Source organism: Gobius niger, assembly GCF_951799975.1.
Source record: "Gobius niger genome assembly, chromosome: 10".
Taxonomy (NCBI): domain Eukaryota; kingdom Metazoa; phylum Chordata; class Actinopteri; order Gobiiformes; family Gobiidae; genus Gobius; species Gobius niger.
The window spans coordinates 30,973,804-31,001,477 of record NC_136861.1 but is presented as its reverse complement, the minus strand read 5'-3'; the positions used below and the strand labels follow the sequence as shown (position 1 = coordinate 31,001,477).

The 27,674-nt window shown below is 41.1% G+C and overlaps 1 protein-coding gene across 1 annotated transcript in view; it reads right to left on the bottom strand.

The window, feature by feature from the left end:
- Positions 1 to 27,674, bottom strand: part of LOC306969616 (uncharacterized protein) — a 245,809-nt gene that overhangs the window by 156,951 nt on the left and 61,184 nt on the right. The window lies entirely within an intron of this gene.

The following is a 27,674-nucleotide window of genomic DNA, read 5'->3' as shown; positions in this document are numbered from 1 at the left end:
TCATGTGATCTATTGCTTTGACTGTGTTTGTGAGTGTTTCTACTTCTTTATGAACATGAATACGCAGGAAGGAAACAGAACCCCAACAACATTACTTTAAAATCTCAGGCATCAGTCAGATAAAAGTAGTTTGTCTGTTTTGCTTTAAATATTTGTGATCCAAACTCTGTCCCTCTTTGAAACGCTCAAGAGTCAAATCAATGTCAAGTGATTTTTTTATGGTTGATTGTAGACACTGAATGTTTAAACTGTATTGCATGTGCCATATAGTTGTACCTTCATGAACTTATTTCTACCATTCTGAAGTCTCTCACTTCTATTAGGTTTATTGAATATGATCTCTTTGTGTTTTTATAAATGCCTGTGAACTGTATGTTATATGTGTCCATTAACTGTGATATTTCCAGACTCTGCCTGATATGACGATGCATAAGAGACATTCACTAGTTTCCCCAAAGCAGGAGGATGTTTTTGAACGGCAGCTGCTCTGTCTGTGTCACTGTGCTCTACGGGCACAGTAGTAAACAGCACTGTCCTCTGCAGTCAGGCCTGTGATCTCCATGAACTGGGCGCTGCTGGGGACATTTTCAGTCATAGTGAAGCGACTTTGGAAGGCGCTGGCGTAGCTTGGTGAGTTATTGCCAGTGCTCATCCTTCCGATCCACTCCAGAGCACGTCCTGGTTTCTGCCGTATCCAGTGAATATTGTTGCTTGTCATAGAATAACCTGATATGGTGCAGGACATCTTCACTCTGTCTCCAGGTCTCTTTACAAAAGAAGATTCCTGCTCCAGTCGGATCTCAGTCCACACACCTGCACAAAAAAACATCTATTTATGTAAACAAAAAACCTTTTGTTTTCTCGCATAAGTAAATAACGTTCTTACCATTGATCGTGGCTATAAAGAGAAATGTCCCCAAGATATATGTCCTCATTTTTACAGTAAAAGCACCAGAACTCAATACTTTGTGGTCAGTTCCTGAGCAGATGAATAATAACTTAGCAGTTCCAGTATTTAAAGAGGGTTTCATTTGCATGTATCTCCCTCTACTGGACACAGACGGTAGTGTTTCCTGAAAGCAGATACACTACCATCCAAAATACTTTCTTATTAATTACTGCTGTTAGTCAGTGATTTATGTAACGTAGCTGAGTAGGGAAAATGGAAAAGGTCAATAGTACAGTGTGAAAATGAGCAGCCACGTTTCCATCCGTCCAATCTCCAAGAGAAGTTTTTTAACACCAGAGTGAAAGTGTAAAGAAGGGGTCCTCAAACTACGGCCTCCGGGCCAAATCCGGCCCGCTAGGTGATTTAATCCGGCCCCGACTTGTAGAACACGAATCCCTGAGTATGTCAAAAAAAAAAAGTAAGTCTCTAGCCCATTCCTGTGCGGAGTTACGATATTTGAACTAAATAACCAGATTACTCATTCCAGCCACTAGGGGGCAATTTGAATAAATAAAAAACAATTCCACAGGTGTCCAGCAGAGGCACTTACATAAGAGATCAGAATATAAACGCATTATAGCCACGTGGTAAATGAAGCTGAACACCAGAGTGTGGAGAGAATGACTTCGAGGAACTAGTGACACAGGCTTGTAAAGCACAATACAAGTGTAAGAAGTTATTACTTTGGTCACATTACATAATGATATTTTATTTGAAAATAAAAATAAATGGAAATTAAAACAAAGTGTGAAGACTTGATTACTATTTTTGCAAACCACTACAGTGATTTTTTTTTGTGTCTGAATCAAGTGTTGATCTTGTGGATATAGTCGTGGGGACGACTGTGCAGGCGAGTCATCTCTACTTCACAATGAGGCATTTTGGTCTGAGTCATGCAATCCTATGTAATAGCCAACCCGGTCCGGCCCCCCATCACATTCAGGAACAATAATGTGGCCCCCAGAGAAAAAAGTCTGAGGACCCCTAGTGTAAAGTAATATAAAGAACTTTCTTGGAAGACATGACAAGTTAATCAGCTATTTCTTGTGAGCAGTCTGGTCAATCACGCACCAGGGGAAGAAAGACAAATGCACAGTGGCCATGACAGGTCGTCAAAACACACATCGGTCACGAGTATTTGCTTAAATGACAACAATGACCACTGTAAAGCTGAGTCTAAACCCAAACCAGAGAACATGGCCCTCTGGCCCGAGTGAGTCAGGAAAACTGGTCAGATCTTTGACGTGCACGAGGGCCACGTTCTCGAGCCCTCGTGGCCGGTACAGACAGCACATACTGTCTGTAGTCTGTGTCTCTGGTTTATTCCTGTTCATGTGTGCTGGAAGGGGATCTACGGGCGTAGCCCTGGGAGGAGAACTCAAGTGGGTTCTAGACAAAACCAAGGGCCGATAAAGAACCACAGCCCAAGCTCCACATTGTGTCAGCGCTGCACGGCCCTGCCACTATCGGACTGAAGGACTTGACCCGACTCCTCCACTGACTTCTTCCCCCTCTCTACACCTGTACTTTTGGAGAAACACCCAATTTTGAACAATACCTTTTTTAACATTTTAAACCTTTTGTAATGATGAAATGTGATCTTTTAAACCAGAACCTGTTTCTGCATTTGTGTCCACTACACTGGTTGGTCAGACAGAACTCTGGACGTTACAAAGCAGCTGCAGCAGCAGGAGCTCGGCCCCAGACAATATGACTGATGTGTGTCTGCCTCTAACACCGCTCTGTTTTATACACTCACTCATTTGAATAGAACAGCACAGGTTGTCTTACCTCCTCCATATAGTAATGACATAAATATTTTAAAAGTACGCACTCATTTTCTATCACTCTGAACTGGGGTCAAACGTTTTACTGCATTTATTTATAGACTGAGATTGAGAGAGATTGTTTTGTCCGGTGACTTTATCGACAGAACAAAAGAGTGAAAAGAGTGAGAGGAGAGAGACGCAGCTCAGACCAACCTTCAAATACTGATTTCAGCTTTTTATGAAAACCTTTGACCCTGTTATAGCCCATAAGGTCAAAAGACAGTATTTCCTCACAGAGATCAGAGACTCATCATCAAACTTTACCAAAACAATTGAACAACAGATATTTAAAGGCACACGATCCAATAAACACAGTCAGACCAAATGTTGTTGATCTCAGCTCATGTAAGTGGAAAACATATTGAAACAGCTCAAAGGAGTTCAGTGAGATTATGCTGTGTATATAGCGCCCTCTGTGGTTGTGGCTGAGATATCCCTGAAGTGTTTTTGTTCAGCTCCACATATTCTCTGTGTGACTGTGGCTCTCGGGCACAGAAGTAAACTGCAGAGTCTCCAGGCTGCATGTTGTTTCCAGTCAGAGTCACTGTGTTACTGGAAGTGTCTAAATCAATATTAAATTTGGTCTTCAGAGAATCTTTATAGTAAGAGGCTCCTGTGTGTTTTTGTCCAATCCACTCCAGGCCTTTCCCAGCAGGCTGTCTGATCCATGCTGTGTTGTAGCTGCTCAGAGCATAGGAGACAGTACAGCGGATGGACAGAGGGCCTCCAGGCTGCACAGTCACAGAGTCTGGCTGTGTCAGTGTCTCACTCTTCACACCTGTGGACACAAACATGTTCAGTGGAGGCTTCAGTAACAGGAGCATTGTGTGTGAATAGAGCTGAGTGAAAGAGGAAAACTCACAGAGCAGACAGAGAGCAGCCACCAACAGCCTGAGAGTGTTCATCCTGAGACTGCACATGGGACTGTGAGGAGCTCATATATACTGCACACACTCTACACCTGCTTTACATATTCTCATCCATTTACATCAGCTCATACATTTAAAGTGGAATATTTCAGTACCACTGTTTTATGTTTATATTCATTTATTTATAGTAGCATGAAATAATGTACCAATTTTCATATTGAACAAATTATTAAATAAATTATGTTCATCTTTTTGGTCATGTTTTCGAAGTTTTGCTTTTATTTATTCAGGAAATGTATTTGCAAGCATTATCGGAAAGTATTTAGTCTTTTTTTCAAATAGTTCTGCCAGTGTTATTCGATTAATACAAAGAAGTAAATTTGAACCGTATCAATAAATAATATACAAGAAAAGACTTTTCAAAACGAGCTCTAATACAAAACACAACCCTAAGTTTGCTTTGTGTCATTGAGTCAAGTTTTTGTCTTGGTGTTTTTCACTGTGGTGGCCGCTGCTATAGAGCACAGTGATCCACCACAGCACAAAAACATCACTCTGTAAAGGGACAGGCACAGGCAAAATCAACTGCTTAGATCTGTTTTTACCACATAACCCTCAACAAACGCACACATGGAGTTGTGTTTGGCCTCATTGGTGGATAATTAATCATATATATCTCTAAACTCTACAGTCTGCTGCCCATTCATGTCAACACAAGTGGGAGGATTTGAAGACATTGTATAATCTGGTGTTGTAAAAACAATAGAAATTGATCTAGAAACGTAAACATAACGTTAAACTCATAATACAACATTTTTTTAATAAACAATCTAATACCCAACAATTTCAACAAAGATTATAAACTGTATAATCTAAAAGAGAGGATTTCCAGAACATGAGCGGTCCCAAGACTGAGCCCTGAGGAACCCCACATCAGGATCACACATTATGGAATTTGTGGACACGCTGCAGCCGTGGAATAGCTGGAGTTTTTAATATTCTTTTCCTTTTGCCGAAGATGTAAATGTGACCTTCATGAACAGAATAAATTAAAGAATTAGTTAGTTAGTTTTAAGTGAGGATCAATGACAGGGTTGCCCTTTATCAACATTTAATTTGGCCATTTTTAAAGATGATATTTAACGTTTTGTTGAGGGAGCAGTACTTCCTCCTGTGCACAGGGAGTTTTTGTTCAGCTCCTCCCTCCCCCTGCTTCACTGTGGTGCCGTGCACAGTAGTAAACAGCCGTGTCCGCACTTTGGAGGCTGTTCATCTGCAGATACAGTTCCTGCCTGTTGTCGTCTCTGGAGATGGTGAACCTGCCTTTAACTGACTCAGAGTAGGAAGTAGAGCCCCCTCCGCTGCTGCTAATGTAGGCCAGCCACTGCAGCCCCTGTCCAGGAGCCTGTCTGACCCAGCTCATGTAATAGCTGCTAAATGTGAACCCAGACGCTGTACAGGTCAGTCTATGGGATTCTCCTGGTCTCCTCACAGCAGGGCCAGATTCAGTCAGAGTCTGCCCAAACACACCTGTGGAAACATATCTGATATTAAATACACAGTGCAGTAATTCACCAATGTTACTCAGAGCAATAGCTGACCTGTCCAGTGTGCAGAGAGGACCAGGAGTGCCGTCCAGTACTCCATTATGTTTAACTGCCCTGTCTCCTCTGTACATGGAGTTAAATAGAGGAAAGGATTGAAGGTTTGCATTGGCTCCTCCCAAAAATTATGTGGGAGGAGTTATGATATTTCTAATCATAACTCTCACTCATGTGATCTATTGCTTTGTCTGTGTTTGTGAGTGTGTCTACTTATTTATGAACATGAATACGCAGGAAGGAAACAGAACCCCAACAACAGTACTTTAAAATATCAAGCCATCAGTCAGATAAAAGTTGTTTGTCTGCTTTGCTTTAAATAGTTGTGATCCAAACTCTGTCCCTCTTTGAAACGCTCAAGAGTCAAATAAATGTCAAGTGATTTTTCTATGGTTGATTTTACACACTGAATGTTTAAACTGTTTTGCATGTGCCATATACACTGCTCACAAAAACTTAGGGCACACTCAAAAAACACATCCTAAATGTCAATCAATTCGATTTTTCGGATGAAAATCTTTATTCATAGTGAAGGGCAATGTGTTGAGAACAAAATAACATAAGAATGATAAATGGAAATCAAATTCTCAGCCCCTGGAGGTCTGGATCCAAAATCAAAGTGACAAATCAGGTCACTGGTTGATCCAAATTCTGTAGAAATGCCTCCAAACGAGTCTGTATCATCCTCAGTAGTGTGTGTGGCCTCCACGTGCCTGAATGCACTCCCTACAACGCCTGGGCATGCTCCTGATGAGACCACGGATGTCCTCCTGAGGGATCTCCTCCCAGACCTGGATCAGAGCATCAGTCAGCTCCTGGACAGTCTGTGGTGCGACGTGGCGTTGATGGATGGACCGAGACATGATGTCCCAGATGTGCTCTATTGGATTTAAGTCTGGGGAACGGGCAGGCCAGTCCATAACATCAATACCTTCATCATGCAGGACCTGCTGACACACTCTTGCCACATGTGGCCTGGCATTATCAGGCATCAGAAGGAACCCAGGGCCCACAGCACCAGCATATGGTCTTACAATAGGTCTGAGGATCTCATCCCGGTCCCCAATGCCAGTCAGAGAACCTCTGGCTCGCACATGGAGGGCTGTGCGGCCCTCCAATGAAATGCCTCCCCAGACCATCACTGACCCACCACCAAACCGGTCATGCTGGATGATGTTGCAGCAGCAGAACGTTCTCCAGGGCGTCTCCAGACTCTGTCACGTCTGTCACATGTGCTCAGGGTGAACCTGCTCTCATCCTGAAGAGCACAGGGCACCATTGGCCAATCTGCCAATCGCTGTGTTCTGGGGCAAATGCCAATCGGGCTGCACGGTGTTGGGCAGAAAGCACCGGCCCAACTTGTGGACGTCGGGCCCTCATACCACCCTCATGGAGTCGGTTTCTGACCGTTTGAGGACCAACATGCACATTTGTGGCCCTCTGGAGGTCCGTGCACAAATGAGCAGATAGCGGTCCTACTGCTGGGTTGTTGACCTCGGTCGCCCCCCCCCAGGTCTCCTGATGTACTGGCCTGTCTTCTGGTATCTCCTCCATGCTCTGGACACTGCGCTGGGAGACACAGCAAACCTTCTTGCCACAGCACGAATGGACGTGCCATTTTGGATGAGCATCACTCCCTGAGCAGCTTCTGTGGGTTGTAGATGCTCCTCATGATACCTCTAGTGGTGAGAACACTGGACAAATGCAAAAGTGTTCCAAAAATACGGTACAAAGGATGAAGACAGGTAAATGGTCTGTGGTCACCACCTGCAAAACCATTCCTCTTTTGGAGTGATCTTGCTAATTGCCCCTCATTTCCACCTGTTGTCTGTTTAATTTCCACAACACCAAGTGAAACTGATTCACAATAAGCGTGGCTTCCTAACTGGACAGTCTGATATCCCAGAAATTTGACTGACTTGGAGTTACATGGTGTTTTATGAGTGTGCCCTAAGTTTTTGTGAGCAGTGTAGTTGTACCTTCATGAACGTATTTCTACCATTCCGAAGTCTCTCACTTCTATTAGGTTTATTGAATATGAACTCTTTCACATCAGTCCCTATTATTTAAATTATTATATGATCTTTGGTTACACTGCCAAAAAAGTAAACTGTATGTTATATGTGTTCATTTACTGTGATATTTCCAGACTCTGCCTGATATGACGATGCATAAGAGACATTCACGAGTTTCCCCAAAGCAGGAGGATGTTTTTGAACAGCAGCTGCTCTGTCTGTGTCACTGTGCTCGTCGGGCACAGTAGTAAACAGCACTGTCCTCTGCAGTCAGGCCTGTGATCTCCATGAACTGGGTGCTGCTGGGGACATTTTCAGTCATAGTGAAGCGACTTTGGAAGGCGCTGGCGTAGCTTGGTGAGTTACTGCCAGTGCTCATCCTTCCGATCCACTCCAGAGCACGTCCTGGTTTCTGCCGTATCCAGTGAATATTGTAGCTTGTCATAGAATAACCTGATATGGTGCAGGACATCTTCACTCTGTCTCCAGGTCTCTTTACAAAAGAAGATTCCTGCTCCAGTCTGATCTCAGTCCACACACCTGCACAAAAAAACATCTATTTATGTAAACAAATAAACCTTTTGTTTTCTCGCATAAGTAAATAACGTTCTTACCATTGATCGTGGCTATAAAGAGAAATGTCCCCAAGATATATGTCCTCATTTTTACAGTAAAAGCACCAGAACTCAATACTTTGTGGTCAGTTCCTGAGCAGATGAATAACAACTTAGCAGTTCCAGTATTTAAAGAGGGTTTCATTTGCATCTCCCTCTACTGGACACAGACGGTAGTGTTTCCTGAAAGCAGATACTCTACCATCCAAAATACTTTCTTATTTATTACTGCTGTTAGTCAGTGATTTATGTAACGTAGCTGAGTAGGGAAAGTGGAAAAGGTCAATAGTACAGTGTGAAAATGAGCAGCCACGTTTCCATCTTTCCAATCTCCAATAGAAGTTTTTTTTAACACCAGAGTGAATGTGTAAAGTAATATAAAGAACTGTCTTGGAAGACATTACAAGTTAATGAGCTATTTCTTGTGAGCAGTCTGGTCAATCACGCACCAGGGGAAGAAAGACAAATGCACAGTGGCCATGACAGGTCGTCAAAACACACATCGATCACGAGTATTTGCTTAAATGACAACAATGACCACTGTAAAGCTGAGTCTAAACCCAAACCAGAGAACGTGGCCCTCATGCACGAGTGAGTCAGGAAAACTGGTCAGATCTTTGACGTGCACAAGGGCCACGTTCTCGAGCCCTCGTGGCCGGTAAAGACAGTACATAATGTCTGTCGTCTGTGTCTCTGGTTTATTCCTGTTCAGGTGTGCTGGAGGGGGATCTACGGGCGTAGCCCTGGGAGGAGAACTCAAGTGGGTTCTAGACAAAACCAAGGGCCGATAAAGAACCACAGCCCAAGCTCCACATTGTGTCAGCGCTGCACGGCCCTGCCACTATCGGACTGAAGGAATTGACCCGACTCCTCCACTGACTTCTCCCCCCTCTCTACACCTGTACTTTTGCAGAAACACCCAATGTTTAACAATACCTTTTCTAACATTTTAAACCTTTTGTAATTATGAAATGTGATCTTTTAAACCAGAACCTGTTTCTGCATTTTTGTCCTCTACACTGGTCGGTCAGACAGAACTCTGGACGTTACAAAGCAGCTGCAGCAGCAGGAGCTCGGCCCCAGACAACATGACTGATGTGTGTCTGCCTCTAACACCGCTCTGTTTTATACACTCACTCATTTGAATAGAACAGCACAGGTTTTCTTACCTCCTCCATATAGTAATGACATAGATATTTTAAAAGTACGCACTCATTTTCTATCACTCTAAACTGGGGTCAAACATTTTACTGCATTTATTTATAGACTGGAGATAGTTTTGTCCGGTGGCTTTATCGACAGAACAACAGAGTGAAAAGAGTGAGAGGAGAGAGACGCAGCTCAGACCAACCTTCAAATACTGATTTCAGCTTTTTATGAAAACCTTTGACCCTGTTATAGCCCATAAGGTCAAAAGACAGTATTTCCTCACAGAGATCAGAGACTCATCATCAAACTTTACCAAAACAATTTAACAACAAATATTTAAAGGCACACGATCCAATAAACACAGTCAGACCAAATGTTGTTGATCTCGCCTCATGTAAGTGGAAAACATATTGAAACTCAAAAGGAGTGTAGTGAGATTATGCTGTGTCTATAGCGCCCTCTGTGGTTGTTGCTGAGATCTCCCTGAAGTGTTTTTGTTCAGCTCCACATATTCTCTGTGTGACTGTGGCTCTCGGGCACAGTAGTAAACTGCAGAGTCTCCAGGCTGCATGTTGTTTCCAGTCAGAGTCACTGTGTTACTGGAAGTGTCTAAATCAATATTAAATTTGGTCTTCAGAGAATCTTTATAGTAAGAGGCTCCTGTGTGTTTTTGTCCAATCCACTCCAGGCCTTTCCCAGCAGGCTGTCTGATCCATGCTGTGTTGTAGCTGCTCAGAGCATAGGAGACAGTACAGCGGATGGACAGAGGGCCTCCAGGCTGCACAGTCACAGAGTCTGGCTGTGTCAGTGTCTCACTCTTCACACCTGTGGACACAAACGTGTTCAGTGGAGGCTTCAGTAACAGGAGCATTGTGTGTGAATAGAGCTGATGTTGAGAGTGAAAGAGGAAAACTCACAGAGCAGACAGAGAGCAGCCACCAACAGCCTGAGAGTGTTCATCCTGAGACTGCACATGGGACTGTGAGGAGCTCATATATACTGCACACACTCTACACCTGCTTTACATATTCTCCTCCATTTACATACGAGGAACAAAGAGGAATGCTTCTAAGGGTATCATGTGTTTATATGTCAAATCATACGGTTTACTTTTTCACTTAAAGGTGCATTATACAATTTTAATGTGAAAAAAAGTTTGTATTTGTGCATTTGACCTTTCAGTGACCCAGCGGCTGTATGAGCGGTTAACATTGTGTCTTTACTTTCCATCCTGGTGGCCTCTTGGACGCTCCAGGACCAGTTCTTTTGGGGTTTCTGGTCGGTTTTCAGTGCTGATGGATTTGTCTCCATGGTTACGTATATTGGTTGTTTTTCAGGTTCTACTACCATGTGGGGGGCAGTTGTTCCTATAACTGCATTACACTTTCACATGTAGTATCTAAATAGAAAATGTATGAATTACAAAAATGATCATTTATATCATTGACTGGGCCCATCCTGAAAATATTTGATCTACTCGAACTCATTGTATCTTTATTACAAATATTTGTACGTGCAAATGTGAACTTCATGAACTGATCAATTGGTATCCTGTACTTAAAGGGACTATACAGAGTTTAAACATGTTAAAATTATGTATTTTCCTCCCCCTACATGTTCCAGCCATGTCCCAATGTGGAGAATGAGCTCAGACCTGTTCACCACAACTGCCTCTAAAATCCTGCACTGTCACTGAAAAAGGTGTTCATTCGGGTCTGAAGTGCCGTCATGCACCAGCTTAATATAGAAGCTGCAGTTACGCATAAGACCTGAGGTGGCAGTAGTGAGTATTCTTTGTTCTTTATTCTTTATTCTTTATTAGGATCCCCATTAGCGCCCAAAAGTGGTTGCTAGTCTTCCTGGGGTCCTGACACAATATAAAATTACAAAACAATTAAAATAGAATACATGAATGTTACACATTTCATATAATCATACAACCTTATAGGACACATATAAAACACGGTGACTATGCTCACATGTACTGAGCTAATTGACCTTTTACCTTCAGCTTAAAGTGTGGTTTACTCTTAGTATTTCTGATGTTAAAAGAAAACGCGTTCCAGGCGTTTGCTCCTCTGTACAGAACAGTTCTTTTCATTGAGTTACTTTTGGGTCTGGGAACAACCAAAGAGTTTGTCGTCACTTGGCGAGTCACATATCTGTGACAAAACCCGCTGAATAAGAGTTTGTTGAACACCTTGTGCATGAAAATGAGGAGACTGGCCTGTAGTTTGGCCTCAACCGTTAACCAAGACAGTCTCCTGTGCATCTCACGGACATAAGTGTGGAACTTTAGAACTTTAGAACTCGAGCTGCTCTGTTCTGAGCAATTTGAAGTCTCTGAAGATGCTTTTGTGTAGCATTGGACCACACTATAGGGCAGTAATGTAGGTGAGACAATACTATAGTATAAAATGACAAACTTGTATCTAGCCCCTTTAACTGTAAATACTCTATTACTTGTATTAATCTTTAAATTCAAAGTCAGTGTGGGGCAGGTCTAGTGTTAAAGGAACATTTAAACAGTAGAGGAAAGAGCTCCATTCTGACGAAAATATTTTTTCCGACAGTTGAGATCAGCAGTAAACAGAGGCATCAGTTTTTGTCCCAGCGCTCTGTCTCTCTGTCTCACTGTGTCTCTGGCACAGTAATACACGGCGCTGTCGTCCGCCCTCAGCCCGCTCATCTGCAGAAACACCTGGCTGCTGGAGTCGTCTCTGGAGATGGTGAATCTCCCCTGCACGGACTGGGAGTAGTAGATTGGGGAACTACCTGTGTCCACCAGTGCGATCCACTCCAGCCCTTTCCCTGGGGCCTGTCTGATCCAGCTCCAAGCATAGCTGCTGAAAGAGAGCCCAGTGGTGCTACAAGTGAGTCTATGGGATTCTCCTGGACGTTTGACGGCAGACCCAGACTCTGTGATTGACCAAGCATCAGTGAGGTTTAACAGACTGGCGGCGCACAGCAGTAGAGTTAGATTTGTCAGGGCCATTGTTGCACTGTCTGCTGTCAAGAGTGTGGTTCTACTTAAAATAATGTCCTCACTGAAGCTCCGCCTACTTTACAAACTATAGCAGTGAACGCAAATCAGCACTGAATCAGAACAAAACAAAGGGAACTGTTCAGGTTTGTCACTGATGCACTTATAAACTCCACATCTTAATCTACGCTTCTGCCGCCCTCTGCTGGCCACTCAACCCTTTTATTTACTGAAATGAACCAGTTAAGGAATGAGCCATGTTGATGAGGACTCAGGACTGTTTGAACATTCATGTTAAAGGGCCTATATCATGCAAAAGCGACTTTTTGGAGCTTTTAGCCATGTTGTTATGCTATTTCCTTATCAAAAACACCCCCAGAGTGTTTTTGGCTTCATTCACGCAGTTCTCAGCAATCCTCCTGAATCCTGCTCTCTGAGCAGCTGCTGCGCCCTCTGCTGGTGAACGACTGACCTGCTCAGTTGGGTCGTCACAGCGGAACGGAAGTGCTCGACGTCTGTAATGTAATGTCTTTCGGCCTGATTTCAATTTATATAACAGCCCGAGGTGCTTCCAGGTCAGCTGGGGCCAAAACAAACACATCCCCTGAGCGTCTGAACAGACGTCATGTTTGCGCTGCAGCTGAAGATGGAGCTCGTTGTAACTTAGTCTGGACACACCTGTTCTTTATTCTTACCTCACGATAATGTCACGGAGAAAAAGAAGCGTGTTTGGCTACGAGGACTTTATTCAACCTTCCTAAAGAAGAGGCCACTCGTCAGAAGTGTTTTTTTCTCTCCGTGATTCTGCGACTTTCACCAAAATATTGTTTTTCTGTGACTGTCTCTGATGGATGTTTGTGAACCTTCACCTGAACCAAAGTGGATTAACTTTTATAACCAACGCGAATCCCATAATGTAAACAGCGATGGACCAGAGCGGTGAGTTTATCAAAACGTGTGTTAGCGTGTCTGTTAGCTTGTGTGTTAGCTTGTGTGTTAGCATGTGTGTTAGCTTGTGTGTTAGCTTGTGTGTGTTAGCTTGTGTGTTAGCGTGTGTGTTAGCTTGTGTGTTAGCATGTGTGTTAGCTTGTGTGTTAGCGTGTCTGTTAGCTTGTGTGTTAGCGTGTGTGTTAGCTTGTGTGTGTTAGCTTGTGTGTTAGCGTGTGTGTTAGCTTGTGTGTTAGCATGTGTGTTAGCTTGTGTGTTAGCTTGTGTGTTATGAAGCTGTGTTGCAGATGTCAACTCCTTATAACTGCATCGTGAAGTATCTTCACTTATTGCTGTTTATTTATATTACGGTAAAGTTATATGTGCGGAGAGAGGGGGCGGAGTTAACTGAATCTAAGCGTTGTGTCTTCCGGGTTTGAAAAATACCTCCAGAAAACACTTATATTTATCACAAAAATGAGTGCTCCATAGTGGTACAGGTACAATATATCATATGAATGCCTATACTTCACTTTGGAATGGCTAAAATGGCATGATACAGATCCTTTCAGTGTTTCACCATAACATTGACTGATTGGGAAGTTTTACACCATTGGATGGATTTCACAAAGTGTTTGCTTGAACATCTGAGACCACATGACCCACAAAAAGGACTCTGAGATCAGCTGGAACAGGTTTACTGTAAAATCCAGACTATTGAGCGCACCTGATCATAAGCCGCACCAACTAAATTAGTCCAACAAAAAAGTACATATATAGGCCGCACTTGTCTAAGCCGCAGGTGTCTGTCCATGCTGTAACACGAGAGCACTGAACGCTTGGACTACGGGACAATTCCTCCTGCTCTGTTTGGACAATGAACATGTGGAAGAACCCGTATATCTCCACAGATTTTCTCTTGTGCTCCTTGTTGTTTCTCACAGGTTTTTGTATTGACATATTTCACTGTGGTCCCACCACACAGTGACACACAGCTGTGCAAAAACTACTGACTGACATTACAAATGTGTACGTGTGTGACCATGTGTGAGCATGTGTGACCATGTGTGACCATGTGTTAGCATGTGTGACCATGTGTGACCATGTGTGACCATGTGTGACCATGTGTGCGGGGTGCAGAACATTATTAAGAAGTTACCATTAAGCCCCATCAGCATTTGGCACGTCTCATTAATGTTACATTGTTGTCAACAACACCAGCTCAGCAATAAACTAGACAAAACTAAAGTAACCCCACGCTTAAAGTTCAAATAAACTGATGGACAGAGATAGTTCTACAAGTTATATATGTATGTAATATACTAATCAGTATTGTTTTTTGTTAAATATAAAATATAATAATAATAATACAGTTTGCAGTCACAGTTCATATCCACAATTTACAAATCTACAGTAACTGAAAAACTTCAAGGTTCTCTTTGTTCTCTTTGGTCTGATATATATATATATATAAAAAAAAAAAAACTCTTCCTCACCCTCCGCGGGCGGTCTCTCTTTTTCCTCCTGCTCGGGTCCTCTACCAGAGGCCTGGGAGCTTGAGGGTTCTGCGCAGTATCTTTGCTGTTCCTAGAACTGCACTTTTCTGGACCGAGATGTCTGATGTATTTCCTGGGATCTGCTGGAGCCACTCCTCCAGTTTGGGGGTCACTGCCCCGAGTGCCCCAACGACCACGGGCACCACTGATGCCTTCACCCTCCAGGTTTTCTCCAGCTCTTCTCTGAGCCCCTGGTATTTCTCTAGTTTCTCATGTTCCTTTTTCCTGATGTTGAAGTCGCTTGGTATTGCTATGTCGATCACAACGGCTTTCCTCTGCTCTTTGTCCACCACCACAATGTCCGGTTGGTTCGCCATTACCATTTTGTCCGTCTGTATCTGGAAGTCCCACAGGATCTTGGCTCGGTCATTCTCGACCACCTTTGGAGGTGTTTCCCACTTTGACCTTGGGGTTTCCAGCCCATACTCTGCACAGATGTTCCTGTACACTATACCAGCCACTTGGTATATATGTATATATATATATATATATATATATATATATATATATATATATATATATATATATATATATATATATTTTTTTTTTTAATATATCACCTCATACGGCTCAAGAACCAATTGTTTTTAGGGTTTTAGGGCTACGTATGCAGTGCCTCTCAAAAGAACTTTTGCACATTTTGTCATGTTTATTACAAGCATAAACATAAAGATTTATTTTGAATTTTTTTACTGAACGTTCACACACAAGGAACAGACAACTGTGAAGTGAAAGCAAAATGAAACATGATTCTGTTATGTTTAAAAAAAATAGAAAACTGAAAAGTGGGGCGTGCATAAGTATTCATACAGCATGAATGAATACTTTGTGGAACCCCCTTTTATTGAGTTGCCTTGTGTACGAAATGCGCGGTATAAATAAAGTTGCCTTGCCTTGCCTTACTGCAATAACAGCAGCAAGTCTTTTGGGGGGTGATTCTACAAGATTTGCACATGTTAGCCCATTCCTCTTCACAAAACTCAAGCTCTGTCACATTAGAAGGAGAGTGAACAGCAGTTTTCAGATCTTTCCATAGATTTTCAATAGGATTTAGGTCAGGACTTTGACTGGGCCATTCTAACACATTAATATGTTTTTTTTTAAACCATTCCATTGATTTAGCTTTGTGTTTAGGGTCATTGTCCTGCTGGAAGGTGAATGACAGCCAGATCTGTGTAGATACGATTTATAGTTGTCCCATGTACAGATTCCTCCAGCTCAGCGGCAGGACTTCACAGCTCCTCCAGAGTTATCTTGGGGCCCTTGGGTGCATTTCTTACCAGTGCTCTCCTTGTTCGGTCTGTTTGTTTAGGTGAACGGCCATGTCTTGGTAAGTTGGCAGTGGTGCTTTACTCTTTCCATTTCTGAATGATGGATTGAACAGTGCCCTGGGAGATGTTTAAATCTTGGGAATTTTTTTATAACTTAACGCTGCTTTAAACTTCTCCACAGCTTTATCCCTGACCTCTCTGGTGCCCCTTGACCTTCATGATGTTGTTTAGTGACCAATACACTCCGACCATAGCTCTGAGGGCCTAAAAGAACAGCTGCATTTATACTGAGAGTAGATTACACACAGGTGGCCTCAATTTAATGGTTAGGGAAAAGTGTCATGAGGAATGTCATAAAGGCAATTTAATGCACTCAGAAAAATGCAATGAATACTTATACACTCCGCACTTTTCATTTTCTGTTTTTGAAAAATAACAGAATCATGTTTCATTTCACAACAGTTCAAGGTGTATTAGTACTTTCAAGAGGCATTGTAGTTTTAAGTTCATGAGGAACACCGACAGGGTTGTCCTTTATTGCTCTTTAACTTTGCCATGTTTAAAGATGCAGTACAGGGAGCAGTACTTCCTCCTGTGCACAGGGAGTTTTTGTTCAGCTCCTCCCTCCCCCTGCTTCACTGTGGTGCCGTGCACAGTAGTAAACAGCCGTGTCCGCACTTTGGAGGCTGTTCATCTGCAGATACAGTTCCTGCCTGTTGTTGTCTCTGGAGATGGTGAACCTGCCTTTAACTGACTCAGAGTAGGAAGTAGTGCCCCCATTGCTGTTAATGTAGGCCAGCCACTGCAGCCCCTGCCCAGGAGCCTGTCTGACCCAGTGCATGTAATGGCTGCTAAATGTGAACCCAGACGCTGTACAGGTCAGTCTATGGGATTCTCCTGGTCTCCTCACAGCAGGGCCAGATTCAGTCAGAGTCTGCCCAAACACACCTGTGGAAACATATCTGATATTAAATACACAGTGCAGTAATTCACCAATGTTACTCAGAGCAATAGCTGACCTGTCCAGTGTGCAGAGAGGACCAGGAGTGCCGTCCAGTACTCCATTATGTTTAACTGCCCTGTCTCCTCTGTACATGGAGCTAAATAGAGGAAAGGATTGAAGGTTTGCATTGGCTCCTCCCGAAAATGATCTGGGAGGAGTTATGATTTTTCTAATCATAACTCTCACTCATGTGATCTATTGCTTTGACTGTGTTTGTGAGTGTTTCTACTTCTTTATGAACATGAATACACAGGAAGGAAACAGAACCCCAACAACAGTACTTTAAAATATCAAGCCATCAGTCAGATAAAAGTTGTTTGTCTGCTTTGCTTTAAATATTTGTGATCCAAACTCTGTCCCTCTTTGAAACACTCAAGAGTCAAATAAATGTCAAGTGTTTTTTCTGTGGTTGATTTTACACACTGAATGTTTAAACTGTATTGCATGTGTCATATTAGTTCTGATTTAAAATATCCTCAAGACTCGGTAACTCCTGGAGTCATGTTTTTGTTGTGATGTTTTTCACTGTGGGAGCCGCTATTTCCCACAGTGACCCACCTCTGCACAAAAACATCACTCTTTAAAATCAACATCCGTCTCTTTTACAACACTGCAAAGTTGTTCCCCCTCCAAAAACATGGGTTTGTGCTTTACTTTGTCCTCTTCACACACGTTTATAATCTTTTATTTTCTGTAAATGAATCATGACCCTAAACACAGGACGATAAAAAAGATCATAAATACTCACATTAAAGTGTATATGAGCTGTAACTGAGCTCTAGTGACTAAAACACAAAACACTAAGTTGAGTTTAGTGAAACCTTGTGTCGACGATCACCTACAAAGTGAACAAGCGACAAACTGACAATCGTCCAAAAGTGTGCCAATAAAAAAATCAAATGGTTATACTGATGTGAATATGGTATTGATGTATGAATAGCCAAAGTAATTCCACTCTTTAAAAATGGAAATAAATCAGAATTGTCTAATTTTAGACCAATTTCATTACGTCCACAGTTCTCTAAAATTCTGGAGAAGTTATTTGCGATAAGACTGAACACATTTCTAAATTATTTTAAGGTTTTAAGCAACAGCCAATATGGGTTTCGTCCTAATAACTCAACTGCTACAGCAATAGCTGCACGATATACCTCGCCTTTCCTCATAAATATTCATGAAGCTAGCAACGGTTGCTGGGGGGGTCAAACTCGCGCCTGTCACTCATGCTAGACGAATGTAAATAGTTTACGGACGAGATGTCGACTGAGCTACATCTTCTAACTCTGTCCGAGAATGACGTCCCCGGTGCCAGATTCACTGGTATAGAAGTAGAAGAACTTACAAATGTTCAGTTAAAGAGATGGCTTGAGTGCAGAGGGCTGAAAAAGACGGGGAAAAGAGCCGACCTGATCCAGAGGTAGATTGTTATCAACACCATTTTTCCCCCAAAAAACATCAGCGTCCGCCACTGATAGTGACATTTTACAGTTTCAACAAGCTATATATGTGGTGATGTCATGTGAACGCAAACTATTGTGCAAAGATCTTCTATTAATCAATCAAAGTTTATTTCTATAGCACTTTATAACAACGCTTGGCAGACCAACGTTCTTTAGTCTGGACATGAGCAGTGGCAGGTCAGGGACTCTCAGCTCGACTGTATGTACTGTGTATTTAGCACCAACTGAAGACGATGTAGTGAAGACTGCTTGATGACAAAAAAGAGTGCGTTACAGGAGTCGATGCGTGAACTGAACCACTCACAAAGTGGTGAGCAGTGTTGGTGAGTAAGTGAATATGATCAGAACACTAAGTTTCGGTAAATGTATTCTGTTACTTTCTCATTTGAGGGTATTTAGAACACAGTTACTTTCCTAGTATCAAAGGAATACATTACAGTTAATTCATAATTCAATGTCAGTGTCATATTCATGAGTATATTCACAGCTCTATGTTATTTGGGGCTGTGGACATTTGCAGACGGCTTTCAGGCATTCTGAATTAGTGACAAATAAGTTAAGTTAAGCTGCATGTTTTTACTGCATTTATTTATAGACTGGAGATAATTTTGTCCGGTGACTTTATCGACAGAACAACAGAGTGAAAAGAGTGAGAGGAGAGAGACGCAGCTCAGACCAACCTTCAAATACTGATTTCAGCTTTTTTTTGAAAACCTTTGACCCTGTTATAGCCCATAAGGTCAAAAGACAGTATTTCCTCACAGAGATCAGAGACTCATCATCAAACTTTACCAAAACAATTTATCAACAAATATTTAAAGGCACACGATCCAATAAACACAGTCAGACCAAATGTTGATCTTGGCTCATGTAAGTGGAAAACATATTGAAACAGCTCAAAGGAGTTTAGTGAGATTATGCTGTGTCTATAGCGCCCTCTGTGGTTGTTGCGGAGACATCCCTGAAGTGTTTTTGTTCAGCTCCACATATTCTCTGTGTGACTGTGGCTCTCGGGCACAGTAGTAAACTGCAGAGTCTCCAGGCTGCATGTTGTTTCCAGTCAGAGTCACTGTGTTACTGGAAGTGTCTAAATCAATATTAAACTTGCTCTTCAGAGAATCTTTATAGTAAGAGGCTCCTGTGTGTTTTTGTCCAATCCACTCCAGGCCTTTCCCAGCAGGCTGTCTGATCCATGCTGTGTTGTAGCTGCCAACAGAATAAGAGACAGTACAGGGGATGGACAGAGTTCCTCCAGGCTGCACAGTCACAGAGTCTGGCTGTGTCAGTGTCTCACTCTTCACACCTGTGGACACAAACGTGTTCAGTGGAGGCTTCAGTAACAGGAGCATTGTGTGTGAATAGAGCTGATGTTGAGAGTGAAAGAGGAAAACTCACAGAGCAGACAGAGAGCAGCCACCAACAGCCTGAGAGTGTTCATCCTGAGACTGCACATGGGACTGTGAGGAGCTCATATATACTGCACACACTCTACACCTGCTTTACATATTCTCCTCCATTTACATCAACTCATACATTTAAAGTGGAATATTTCAGTACCACTGTTTTATGTTTATATTCATTTATTTATAGTAGCATGAAATAATGTACCAATTTTCATATTGAACAAATTATTAAATAAATTATGTTCATCTTTTTGGTCATGTTTTCGAAGTTTTGCTTTTATTTATTCAGAAACTTTATTTGTGAAACTTAATAGTGGGTATAACATGACTGTTTTAGGTGTTTTTTGCAAGCATTATCGGAAAGTATTTAGTCTTTTTATCAAATAGTTCTGCCAGTGTTATTCGATTAATACTCAAAACCTGAAAAGAATTTCTGCAGCAAAAACAAAAAAGTAAATTTGAACCTTATCAATAAATAATATACAAGAAAAAGACATTTTCAAAACGAGCTCTAATACAAAACACAACCCTAAGTTTGCTTTGTGTTATGGAGTCAAGTTTTTGTCTTGGTGTTTTTCACTGTGGTGGCCGCTGCTATAGAGCACAGTGATCCACCACAGCACAAAAATATCTCTCTGTAAAGTGGAGGCACAGGCAAAATCAACTGCTTAGATCTGTTTTTACCACATAACCCTCAACAAACGCACACATGGAGTTGTGTTTGGCCTCATTGGTGGATAATTAATCATATATATCTCTAAACTCTACAGTCTGCTGCCCATTCATGTCTACACAAGTGGGAGGATTTGAAGACATTGTATAATCTGGTGTTGTTAAAACAATAGAAATTGATCTAGAAACGTAAACATAACGTTAAACTCATAATACAACATTTTTTTAATAAACAATCTAATACCCAACAATTTCAACATAGATTATAAACTGTATAATCTAAAAGAGAGGATTTCCAGAACATGAGCGGTCCCAAGACTGAGCCCTGAGGAACCCCACACCAGGATCACACATTATGGAATTTGTGGACCCGCTGCAGCCGTGGAATAGCTGGAGTTTTTAATATTCTTTTCCTTTTGCCGAAGATGTAAATGTGACCTTCATGAACAGAATAAATTAAAGAATTAGTTAGTTACTTTTAAGTGAGGATCAATGACAGGGTTGCCCTTTATCAACATTTAATTTGGCCATTTTTAAAGATCATATTTAACGTTTTGTTGAGGGAGCAGTACTTCCTCCTGTGCACAGGGAGTTTTTGTTCAGCTCCTCCCTCCCCCTGCTTCACTGTGGTGCCGTGCACAGTAGTAAACAGCCGTGTCTGCACTTTGGAGGCTGTTCATCTGCAGATACAGTTCCTGCCTGTTGTTGTCTCTGGAGATGGTGAACCTGCCTTTAACTGACTCAGAGTAGAAAGTAGTGCCCCCATTGCTGTAAATGTAGGCCACCCACTGCAGCCCCTGTCCAGGAGCCTGTCTGACCCAGTGCATGCCATAGCTGCTAAATGTGAACCCAGACGCTGTACAGGTCAGTCTATGGGATTCTCCTGGTCTCCTCACAGCAGGGCCAGATTCAGTCAGAGTCTGCCCAAACACACCTGTGGAAACATATCTGATATTAAATACACAGTGCAGTAATTCACCAATGTTACTCAGAGCAATAGCTGACCTGTCCAGTGGGCAGAGAGGACCAGGAGTGCCGTCCAGTACTCCATTATGTTTAACTGCCCTGTCTCCTCTGTACATGGAGCTAAATAGAGGAAAGGATTGAAGGTTTGCATTGGCTCCTCCCAAAAATGATCTGGGAGGAGTTATGATTTTTCTAATCATAACTCTCACTCATGTGATCTATTGCTTTGTCTGTGTTTGTGAGTGTTTCTACTTCTTTATGAACATGAATACGCAGGAAGGAAACAGAACCCCAACAACAGAACTTTAAAATCTCAAGCCATCAGTCAGATAAAAGTTGTTCGTCTGCTTTGCTTTAAATAGTTGTGATCCAAACTCTGTCCCTCTTTGAAACGCTCAAGAGTCAAATAAATGTCAAGTGTTTTTTCTATGGTTGATTTTACACACTGAATGTTTAAACTGTATTGCATGTGTCATATTAGTTCTGATTTAAAATATCCTCAAGACTCGGTAACTCCTGGAGTCATGTTTTTGTCGTGATGTTTTTCACTGTGGGAGCCGCTATTTCCCACAGTGACCCACCTCTGCACAAAAACATCACTCTTTAAAATCAACATCCGTCTCTTTTACAACACTGCAAAGTTGTTCCCCCTCCAAAAACATGGGTTTGTGCTTTACTTTGTCCTCTTCACACACGTTTAGAATCTTTTATTTTCTGTAAATGAATCATGACCCTAAACACACGACGATAAAAAAGATCATAAATACTCACATTAAAGTGTATATGAGCTGTAACTGAGCTCTAGTGACTAAAACACTAAGTTGAGTTTAGTTAAACCTTGTGTCGACGATCACCTACAAAGTGAACAAGCGACATACTGACGATCGTCCAAAAGTGTGCCAATAAAAAAATCAAATGGTTATACTGATGTGAATATGGTATTGATGTATGAATAGCCAAAGTAATTCCACTCTTTAAAAATGGAAATAAATCAGAATTTTCTAATTATAGACCAATATCATTACGTCCACAGTTCTCTAAAATTCTGGAGAAGTTATTTGCGATAAGACTGAACACATTACTAAATTATTTTAAGGTTTTAAGCAACAGCCAATATGGGTTTTGTCCTAATCACTCAACTGCTGTTGTTGTTGGGTAGTTAAAGTAGTAGTAAATAGTAACTCCGCACAATAACTGCTAGGTATTTGCCCAATAAGTACAGCAGTAATAAGTTGTAACAAATATCAAGTGTTAATTATTTGGTAGTTAAAGTAGTAGTAAATAGTAACTCTGCACAATAACTGCTAGGTGTCTGCATAGTAAATACTAGTAATAAATGTAAAAAGTGGTTGCTATTTATTTACAGTAGATAATAGTAATTTACAGTTATACTGGTACTTCATAGTGAATTGCATTGGTGCCACCTTCGTAATTAAAGTAGTAAGGGTAAATTATGTTCCTATGATTAGTACATAGCTACAGTAGTAGCTATTGGGCAATTAATATGGTAAATAATTGGTGTTACTAGCACTAATGTAACTTTTATATCTGCATTAAAAGTCCTATATCATGCAAAATCGACTTTTTGGAGCTTTTAGCCATGTTGTTATGCTATTTCCTTATCAAAAACACCCCCAGAGTGGTTTGTGGCTTCATTCACGCAGCTCTCAGTAATCCTCCTGAATCCTGCTCTCTGAGCAGCTGCTCCTCCCTCTCCTGGTGAACGACTGAGTGTTCAGTTGTGTCGTAACAACGGAACGGAAGTGCTCGACGTCTGTAATGTAATGTCTTAATTCTTTGCTTACGGCCTGATTTTAATTTGTAAAACAGCTTTTTCATTATTTCGGTCGTAGAGAGAAACAAAGAGTAAAAAAAAAAAAAAAAAAAAAAAAAAAAGGAAGTGCCCGAGGTGCTTCCAGGTCAGCTGAGGCCAAAACAAACACATCCCGTCTGAACAGATCAGTCATGTTTGCGCTGCAGCTGTGAAGATGGAGCTCGTTACCTACTCTGGACACCTGTTCTTCATTCTTAACTAACGATAATGTCACCGCGAAAAAGAAGCGCGTTTGGCTACGAGGACGAGGAGTTTATTCAACCTTTTTCAAGAAGAGGCCACTCAGCTGTTTTTTTCTCCGGGATTCAGTGACTATCAGCCAAAATATTGTTTTTCTGTGATTGTCACTGATGGATGTTTGGGGAACCTTCGCCAGAACCAAAGTGGATTAACTTTTATAACCAACGCGAGTCCCACAATGTAAACAGCGATGGAGCAGAGGGTGAGTCAATCCAAACGCGGGTTAGCATATTAGCTTGTGTGTTAGCATATTAGCATGTGTGTTAGCCATTTATGAAGCTGTGTTGCAGATGTCAACTCCGTATAACTGCATCGTGAAGTGACTTCACTTATTGCTGTTTATTTATATTACGGTAAAGTTGTATGTGCGGAGAGAGGGGGCGGAGTTAACTGGATCGAAGCGTTCTGTCTTCCGGGTTTGAAAAATACCTCCAGAAAACACTTATATTTACCACAAAAATGAGTGCTCCATAGTGGTAGAGGTACAATATATCATATAAATGCCTATACTTAACTTTGGAATGGCTAAAATAGCATGATATAGCCCCTTTAAGGTGCGGAAAGCACACTGGTCTTAACAATTAATAATGTGCTGGATTGTGTGAATGTGGGGGACAAATTAATTGACAGAAAACTATTTGATTTATTCATATTTTAATAATATTACAAAACAACATTGCAGCAATAACAATTTAGAAAGATATTACCATACATTTCAATGCAATTCTACAACAAGAAGACCTGTATGCCCAACTAATAAACACAACTAATGACAACAAACAACTACCAGTAACAACATGAGTACGTACCACATTACTATCTGGTAGTTATTACATTTCCCGGGTCTGCCGTAGGACATACCATTAACTACCAGTAACAACATGAGTAGGTACCAGAGAACTATCTGGTAGTTACTACATTTCCCGGGTCTTCATCTGACATAGGAGATAGTGGAAATAACCAGTAACAACATGAGTAGGTACCAGAGAACTATCTGGTAGTTACTACATTTCCCGGGTCTTCATCTGACATAGGACATAGTGGTAGTAACCAGTAACAACATGAGTAGGTACCAGAGAACTATCTGGTAGTTACTACATTTCCCGGGTCTTCATCTGACATAGGACATAGTGGTAATAACCAGTAACAGCATGAGTAGGTACCAGAGAACGATCTGGTAGTTACTACATTTCCCGGGTCTTCATCTGACATAGGACATACCATTAACTACCAGTAACAACATGAGTAGGTACCAGAGAACGATCTGGTAGTTACTACATTTCCCGGGTCTTCATCTGACATAGGACATACCATTAACTACCAGTAACAACATGAGTAGGTACCTGAGAACTATCTGGTAGTTACTACATTTCCCGGGTCTTCATCTGACATAGCACATAGTGGGAATAAACAGTAACAACATGAGTAGGTACCAGAGAACTATCTGGTAGTTGCTACATTTCTCGGGTCTTCATCTGCCCATCGTTTTGACAAGCAATAGAACCAGAAAAAAGATCACAGCTGTACAGTGGATCCCCAAAGCTAGGTCAAAAAACACTACTTTAATGATGCCTGCTTTTCGGCACCGGTGCCATAACAGTACTTTTTTGTATACCAATTAGTAACTACCAGATAGTTCTCTGGTACCTACTTGTGTTGTTACTGGTTATTACCACTATGTCCTATGTCAGATGAAGACCCGAGAAATGTAGCACCTACCAGATAGTTCTCTGGTACCTACTCATGTTGTTACTGTTTATTCCCACTATGTCCTATGTCAGATGAAGACCCGAGAAATGTAGTAACTACCAGATAGTTCTCAGGTACCTACTCATGTTGTTACTGGTTATTACCACTATGTCCTATGTCAGATGAAGACCTGAGAAATGTAGCAACTACCAGATAGTTCTCAGGTACCTACTCATGTTGTTACTGGTAGTTAATGGTATGTCCTATGTCAGATGAAGACCCGGGAAATGTAGTAACTACCAGATCGTTCTCTGGTACCTACTCATGCTGTTACTGGTTATTACCACTATGTCCTATGTCAGATGAAGACCCGGGAAATGTAGTAACTACCAGATAGTTCTCTAGTACCTACTCATGCTGTTACTGGTTATTACCACTATGTCCTATGTCAGATGAAGACCCGGGAAATGTAGTAACTACCAGATAGTTCTCTGGTACCTACTCATGTTGTTACTGGTTATTACCACTATGTCCTATGTCAGATGAAGACCCGGGAAATGTAGTAACTACCAGATAGTTCTCTGGTACCTACTCATGTTGTTACTGGTTATTTCCACTATCTCCTATGTCAGATGAAGACCCGGGAAATGTAGTAACTACCAGATAGTTCTCTGGTACCTACTCATGTTGTTACTGGTAGTTAATGGTATGTCCTACGGCAGACCCGGGAAATGTAGTAACTACCAGATAGTAATGTGGTACGTACTCATGTTGTTACTGGTAGTTGTTTGTTGTCATTAGTTGTGTTTATTAGTTGGGCATACAGGTCTTCTTGTTGTAGAATTGCATTGAAATGTATGGTAATATCTTTCTAAATTATTATTGCTGCAGTGTTGTTTTGTAATATTATTAAAATATGAATAAATCAAATAGTTTTCTGTCAATTAATTTGTCCCCCACATTCACACAATCCAGCACATTATTAATTGTTAAGACCAGTGTGCTTTCCGCACCTTAATGCAGATATAAAAGTTACATTAGTGCTAGTAACACCAATTATTTACCACATTAATTGCCCAATAGCTACTACTGTAGCTATGTACTAATCATAGGAACATAATTTACCCTTACTACTTTAATTACGAAGGTGGCACCAATGCAATTCACTATGAAGTACCAGTATAACTGTAAATTACTATTACCTACTGTAAATAAATAGCAACCACTTTTTACATTTATTACTAGTATTTACTATGCAGACACCTAGCAGTTATTGTGCAGAGTTACTATTTACTACTACTTTAACTACCAAATAATTAACACTTGTTATTTGTTACAACTTATTACTGCTGTACTTATTGGGCAAATACCTAGCAGTTATTGTGCGGAGTTACTATTTACTACTACTTTAACTACCCAACAACTACCACATTTATTTATGTTTATTACTAGTATTTATTGGGCAAATACTTTTTAGTTTTTGTGCATAGCTACTATTAACTACTTCTTTAGTTACCGAAGAACTACCACTTTTATTGATATTTATTACTAGTAATTACAAAGCTATTACCTAGCATTTATTGGGAAGAGATACTATTAACTACTTTAATTACCAAAGAATACCACTTTTATTGATATTAGATACTAGTAATTACTACTGTAATTACAGTAGTAATTACTAGTAATTACTACTGTAATTACAGTAGTAATTACTACTGTAATTGCTAGTAATTACTACTGTAATTACAGTAGTAATTACTACTGTAATTACTAGTAATTACCGGGTCGTCATGTAAAGTGTTACCGAGATGGCTTGAGTGCAGAGTGCTGAAAAAGACGGGGAAAAGAGCTCGACTGTATGTACTGTGTATTTAGCACCAACTGAAGACGATGTAGTGAAGACTGCTTGATGACAAAAAAGAGTGCGTCACAGGAGTCGATGCGTGAACTGAACCACTCACAAAGTGGTGAGCAGTGTTGGTGAGTAAGTGAATATACTCAGAACACTAAGTTTCGGTAAATGTATTCTGTTACTTTCTCATTTGAGGGTATTTAGAACACAGTTACTTTCCTAGTATCAAAGGAATACATGACTCATTGTTTGAAATGTTGGTACATTTATACTATGTTTGTCACCATAACAAAGACTGGTTTAGGAAGACATAGAATAATGTAAAAACATCCTTTAAATCTGAGCAGCGTTAAGTCTTTAAAGTTACACCATCAAGTCATTTTCATGCCCAAACAAAACATAGACTTTTCTCTTTGTTTCAGTGTAGGAAACAGGATGAAATTGTAATGTTTGGATATGTGGAAGAAACCGTATATTTGTATAGATGTATTGATTTTTCGAGATAAATTTTGTTTTGATTATGTGCATCGTCCCCTTGTTGTTTCTCACAGGTTTTTGTATTGGCATATTCCACTGTGGGAGCCCCACACTGTGACACAGCTGTGCAAAAACTACTGGCAGACTTTTTAGGATGGAAACATGGGCAGGTCACAGTTCAGACTTTTAAAAATACTTTTGGACACATTGATCTATAATGTTGTATTACGTCACATAATCTGTGTATGTACAAATAAAACAAAACTCATGTTTTATGTTGTGCACAGGGAACGCCCTTGTTGCCAGCACAGGGCG